The sequence below is a fragment of the Pongo pygmaeus genome, chromosome 1 (assembly GCF_028885625.2).
Source record: "Pongo pygmaeus isolate AG05252 chromosome 1, NHGRI_mPonPyg2-v2.0_pri, whole genome shotgun sequence".
In the NCBI taxonomy this organism is placed as follows: domain Eukaryota; kingdom Metazoa; phylum Chordata; class Mammalia; order Primates; family Hominidae; genus Pongo; species Pongo pygmaeus.
Window position 1 is genome coordinate 186,451,877 of NC_072373.2, and position 6,902 is coordinate 186,458,778.

The 6,902-nt window shown below is 45.4% G+C and overlaps 1 long non-coding RNA gene across 1 annotated transcript in view; it reads right to left on the minus strand.

The window, feature by feature from the left end:
- The window catches only part of LOC129038290 (uncharacterized), a 33,524-nt gene extending 26,835 nt beyond the window's left edge, over nucleotides 1-6,689 (minus strand). Inside the window, exons 1-3 of the long non-coding RNA XR_008503113.2 lie at nucleotides 5,349-6,689; nucleotides 4,512-4,582; nucleotides 2,147-2,275 (exon numbers count right to left, since the gene is read on the minus strand). This is a non-coding gene — a long non-coding RNA (uncharacterized LOC129038290). The remainder of the gene's footprint in view (nucleotides 1-2,146; nucleotides 2,276-4,511; nucleotides 4,583-5,348) is intronic.
- Between the last annotated feature and the right edge of the window lie 213 nt (nucleotides 6,690-6,902).

Below are 6,902 nucleotides of genomic sequence, written 5' to 3' on the forward strand. Positions count from 1 at the left end.
AAACAGCTTTATTGAGGAGGCAGTGTAGTGTTGGGGCTCTGTGACTGCTCCTGCAGAGCAGGGCTACCCCATAGGTGGTGTGTAGAGAGTAGCAGCTCAGGGCAGCTCAGCAGTCATATTTATGCCCACTTTTAATTACATGCAAATTAGGGGTGGATTATGCAAAAATTTCTAGAACAGGGGTGGTAACTTCCCGGTTGTCGGGTCATTGCCATAGAAAGGGTTGGTATCCAGTTGTTGCCATGGCAATAGTAAACTGACATGGCACTGGTCAGCATGTATTTTGGAGAGGTGCTTTTCCTCTTCCCTCTTTCAGCTACTCTCAATCTGGTCCGGAGTCCAAGTCCTGCCTCCTACCTCATTGGCAGTGGTGTGCTGGTAATTATTTTACAACTGGTTAAGAAAGAAACTCTGATTTGTAAAAGTTGCCAATTTCTGCGGTGTAAATAACTTTTATCATTGCTGAACTCACACATTGCTGGTGGCAGCATAAATTGTTAAAACCTCTTTATAAAACCATGTGATACTATCTACTAAAGGTGAAGATATGCATATGCCAGGAGACAGTAACTGCACTCCAAGATGTACAGTATTTCTCAGCTTAACTGGACATCCTGAATCACCCCAGGCATGAATCCAATTCTGTTGGGAGAGTTACTGGCCATGCATTCTTTTCCTACTTAAATCACCTTAGTCTACTCCAAAAGATACATATTATTTAAAACTGAAAAGCTAAAATGGATAAATTATTATATATTCATGCAATGGACTAGTATACCACAATGGAAATGAGCATGCTGCTACTATACATAACAGCACAGATAAACCTTATAGATTGAAAACAATACATAGGCCGGGTGCGGTGGCTCACGCCTGTAATTCCAACACTTTGAGAGGCCAAGGCGGGTGGATTGCTTGAGTCCAGGAGTTAAAGACCAGCCTGGACCACACGGTGAAACCCCATCCCTACAAACAATACAAAAATTAGCCAGGCATGGTGGCACATGCCTGTAGTCCCAGCTATTCAGGAGGCTGAGCTCAGAGGATTGCTTGACCCTGGGAAGCAGAGGTTGCAGTGAGCTGAGATCGTGCTACTGCGCTCCAGCCTGGGTGACAGAGTGAGACCTTCTCTCAAAAAGAAAAGAATGTATACCGTATAATTCTAACTATATGAAGTTCAAAAACAGGCAAAACTCTTCTCTGTGGTTAGAAGTTAAGCTAGTGGTCACCTCGGGGAGGGCAGACGGCTGGGATTGGGAGGTAGCACAAGAGAGGCATCTTTACTGGATGGTTATTATTATGGACTAAATGTTGTGTGCCCCCCAAATTCATGCATTGAGTCCCTAATCCCAAATGTGATGGGATTAGGAGATGGGGTCGATGGGAAGAAATTAGGTTTAGATGCGGTGATGAGGGTAGGGTCCTCATAATGGGATTAGTGCCCTTATAAGAAGAGACCAGAAAGCTTGCTCATGCCCTCTCTACACCGTGAAGACACAGTGAGAAGGCAGTCATCTACAAGCCAGGAAGAGAGCCCTCACCAGAACCCAGCCCCGCCAGCACCTTGATCCTGGACTCCCCAGCCTCCAGAATTGTGAGAAATAAATGTCTGTTGTTTAAGCCAGCCAGTCTGTGGCATTTTGCTATAGCAGCCCCAGCAGACTAAGACAGTTATGTTTACACAGATGTGTTCACGTTGTGGTGACGCATTAAGCTATATGCTTATGATTAATGCATTTTTCTGCACGAATGATTTACTTCAATAAAAAGCTTATTAAACCCAATGCACTGTGTGCACACACAAAAACAAAGAAAACTGATCATTATCAGAATAAATCAACTTTGCAACACCTCTAATTTGTAGATAAATCTTACTGTGTTCAAAAATTAAACAAATTACACTGTGGCCAATCAAACACACAGAAAATTTCACCAAGAGAAACTTAGGTTAATAATAAAACAATTTATGTATGTATTTAGGAGGACCCAAACATAAAGAATATTTTCTAAAGCCCCAAATATTCATTTGTAACCAACTAGCTTAAAATCCAGTCATATCAAAGAAAGTCTCCAGCTCAAAACACAAAAAGAGTGCAGTACCTTCTCCAAAGAAGAAAAACACACATTTTAAGACAAAAATACTCACCATTAAGCAGAAACCTCTGACTCATCTGTTCTTATCTTCCTTCCCATAAAGCCCTTTTATTTCCCCACTCTGACAAAAGCGTCCTTTTAGCTCACCGTGGGTAGGAAGTCTCATGGTCTTCGGTCTGCTCTGAGTGAATGAAGGGGATCAGTGGAATCAGTATTTCCCAACTTAACTGGACATCCTGAATCACCCCAGGCACGAATCCAGTTCTGTTGGGAGAGTTACTGGCTATGCGTTCTTTTCCTACTTAAGTCACCTTAGTCTACTCTAAAAGAATCGGAAAGTTCCTACCTCCAAGCTTTGGTTTTCTCACATTTTTTCATCTCTCTGGGCCATTGCCATTAGCTACTCCCACATTTTGCCTCTCTAACCGTTTCCTTGACTTCTGCATGGTGAAGTTAGGAGAAGCCACACAGCCTCCAATACATACGTGCGCGCACGTGCACACACACACACACACACATAGACACACACACACACACACACACACAGTGTTCTCTTATGGGCCCACTTTCCAAACACTCTGGATGCCAATCTTCCCTTTTTCGGATTCAGCCCACCTTTATCGGCCACATCCAGTAAATAATACCATGTAAATTCACAAAGCGTCCACTAGAGGACACTACAATCCTACTTCTAATGTCAATGTGTTGCAGTATGGCGTCTGTAGACTCCCAAGGGAATCTTCCTCCTCCCTATCTAAGCTACCCATGTGTTTCTATCTAATTATTCCTTGTACCAGGCACCTAAGAAGGAAATAGGTGATATAAACAAGGAAGGAAGTAGCACCCCGACTCGTGCCCTTATTCTCAAATCCTTGGTCCCAGGGCAGGATGCTCTCACGATCTAAGCATTCTTTCCCTCAAGATGGATGTGACTGATGGCAGATGGGCTACTAGTGATGTTGATGTCACTGTGCCGGGTCCCCAGCAATGCTCCATGGGAAGCCAAGAGTTGAGCTGGGCCTCAGATCATCAACTAAACCTCAAGCATTTATCAACCATGGCAGCCCCATCTCATGACCAGGCTGGAGCCTGTCTGGACCTGGTTCTTCTGGTTCCCACCATCTGTCCTCCTCCTCCCTCCCTACCACACCACCATTTACTCCAGGACCAGTGCTTACGGTTCTCTCTCCTCAAGGTCATCAGATCAAAATTCACGACCAACCTCTCATTAGCCCACTCAGAGGAATGGGTGGCTCAATGCTATGAGTACAATTGCTTCATCTTAAACAAAAATGGGCAACCCTTTGCAAAGAAAACATTTCTATGACCAAGGCTTAATGACTAATACAACATTACTTCTTCTTGTACATTTAAAAATAAAAACAAGCATATCTAAACATAATATTTTCTAATCACAGGAGGCAACAACAACAACAAAAGTAAGCACAAATACTTTCAAGGATGTGTTTGTAGCCTAGTATGGAGAATGCTTTTTTTTTTTTTTTTTTTTTTTTTTGAGACTGAGTCTTGCTCTGTCGTCTAGGCTGGAGTGCAGTGGCACGATCTCGCTCGGCTCACTGCAACCTCCTTTGCCTCCCTGGTTCAAGCGATTCTCCTGCCTCAGCCTCCTGAGTAGCTGGGATTACAGGTGCACACCACCACAGGTAGCTAATTTTTGTATTTTGAGTAGAGACCAGGTTTCACCATATTGACCAAGCTGGTCTCAAACTTCTGACCTCAAGTGATGCACCTGCCTCTCAGCCTCCCAAAGTGCTGGGATTACAGGCGTGAGCCACTGTACCCAGCTAAGAATGCATATTTTTAAGCCAGACTGCCTCAGATCAAATTCTAGATTTGCTATTTACTAGCCACATGGACTTGAACCAGTTACTTAACCTCTGCACATCCATTTCTTGAGCTGTTAAAATGAAGAACATATAGTATCTACTTCATAGGATTGTTGTGAAGATTAGATGAGTGTGTGTGTGTGTGTATATATATATATATATATATATATATATATAGTGCTTAGGCTGGGCGTGGTGGACCATGCCTGTAATTGCAGCACTTTGGGAGGCCAAGGAAGAGGACTGCTTGAGCCCAAGAGTTCACAACTAGCCTAGGCAACTCCAGCAGACCCCATCTCTACAAATAAAATTTTTAAAAATTAGCCAGGTGTAGTGGCATGCACCTGTAGTCCCAGCTACTTGCAAGGCTGAGGCAGGAGAATCACTTGAGTCCAGGAGGTCAAGGCTGCAGTGAGCCGTGATTGCCCCCACCACACTCCAGCCTGGGGGACAGAATGAGACTCTGTCTCAAAAAAAAGAGAAAAAGTGCTTAGAACTGGCCTGGTACTAGTAAGTACCCAATGAATATATGTTAGCTATGATTATTATTATTATTATCCTTTACCAAACCTTGTGGATGAATTCTTCATACACAGGCTGACATCTGTTTTATTTTTCTTATGTTCCATGATAAGCTCATCCTAAATAGAATATTAAGAAATATTAAGAAAACATCTACATACACCAAGACTGGGTGACAATGATTGTGTTAGGAGGGTCTGGAGGGCACAGATCTGACACATTACCTAGTGATGACATTGGGTTATGTGCAGTTTAGTTATGTGTGATTCTGTGTTGCTGATGGCGGTGTCTAGAGAACATTGGATGCAAATGACCGTGAGAGGGACACATTGTGGATGAAAATGGGCTCAAGGCTAAACTGGGGTCAAATAGTTTGGGGATAACACTGGGTTGTGTGTGAAAATATGTTGAGAAAGCATTTGAGTGAAATAGTGTTGTGGGTAAGACCAGGCCTGGATAAAACAAAGTTTTTGTGACAATGGTGTTGGGCAGTGGGTGCTGGCAACTGTTTAGCTATTGTCTCTTCAAGAAAAATAAGACATTGATTTGCAACGTTTCCAAATTCCAGGGTATAAATAGTCCCATCATGGTGATGTCAAGCCCCCAACGTGACGTCATGATGATCCACCTAAGAAGGTTCAAAGATAAAGGAGAAGAGAGTCTGGAATTGAGTTTTGAACACTCCAACATTTCCAGGCTTGGCAGAAGAGAAGTCAGCAAAGGAGACAGAAGGTGCTGCCAGGGGAGGAAGAGGAGAATCGGCAGTGTGCTGTCAAAAGTGCTAGGAAAGAGGGCTTCAGGTGGAGGAGGAAGTGTCGAGAAAGTTGAATGTTTCTGAGAGGTTGATAGATTAGCTCCCAGGGCAGTCCCGCAGCACAAGGTCACCTGTAATCCTCCTGGATCAGAAGCTGTGCCAACCCAGGTGCACCCACGACCCTTGCATAGCAGCATCTGTCATCCTGGTTACTCAACTGCCTTCTGTCCTTCTGGTAAGAACATCCCGCCCCTGTGGAAAACAGCCTGTCCTTCCTCCAGGCAAGTGGCTCCGATCTCAATCATGGCACCTCGAGAAACTATGGGTGATCATGGCCAAGCTCAGCCAAGCAGAGCCATTCTTCGGGATTTATAAGGACAGTGCTACATCAAAACGGGGAAACACTGCTCTCTTTTCTTCTGATACCATTAAACTGACATGATATCAGACTGAAGTGGCCTTTGGCAATGGAAAAAGCCTGTCTGAAGTAGAAGCTGAAATGAGAAAGGGGAACCTGGATGTGTCCCTCCATCCGGGTCTACTCTTGTTTTCTCCAGCTCTGAACCAATAAACAGCACTGGCATTTTGAACACTTTACAAGTATTGGCTCAGTAATCCCAACAACCTTAGATGGGTATTTTCCAGGTACCCCATGTTAGAGATGAGGAAATTTGCCCATGGCTGCAGAGTGCAGGAGCTGAGATTTCACCCTAGGTAGTTGGCTTCAGAGTCTACAGTTCATTAGGCCAGATTATTCTTTGTTGTTGGGGAGTTTCCAGTGCATTGTGGGATAGTGAACAGCATCCCTGGCCTCTGCCCCCCTAGATGCTATTGGCACCCCTGTCTTCAGGTGTTACAACTAAAAATGCCTCCAGACACAGCCACGCATTCCAGGGTGGGTGGAAAGCCACTGCTACTGTTCTGCCGCCTTCCGGTTCTTTTCGAATTGCTGTCACTGAGTCACCCAGATGACTCCGCATTCGCCACAGCTCAGGCTCACCTAATCTGTGTGTCAACTACAAATAACCCTATGTCCCTCAAACCCTGAGTCACCCCCAATGCATTGCCATCTGGACCCTTTGTTATCTAAAACCCCACGCCAGCTACAAATCTGTGTCCCCAAGACTTTCTGTCAACCACAGTCCGGTCATTGAGACTCGTGTGACCCATTACCCAGTGGTGTCCCTGCCTTCTGCCAACAACCACAGCTTCCCAGAGTCAGGGTCACAGAGCTGTTCACAGGACAGAGGGCATACATGGAGAGACGGATAGAAGGAAACACAGGTGCACATATTCAAAGGCAGGAAGAGCCAGAGAAACCCACAAAAGCAGAAATACACAGAGAACAGGCCACAGCTGGTTACCCAGAATGGGTCACTGGCACCTACCAAGGCCCCTGGCAGAGCCCAGTGCCTTTAGCCCCTCCCCCACCTCTGGATTAGCCCTGGGGGCAGGAAGGAAAGCTAGGTTCTGAGGGTAAGGAGCTTAGACCCAACGTGACAGCTAATCACCCACATAAAGCCTCTGTCTAGGTCACAAAGCCCTGAGTGGCCTCGCCCCCGCCACACTGTAGTCGCTCCTCCCTCCACGGACTCAGGTGGACACCCCACCCTCAGTATCTCACCAAGCCCACACCCAGGTGGGCAGAGGGAAGAGTTCAGACCGTCTCCACTCCCTCTCGCTCT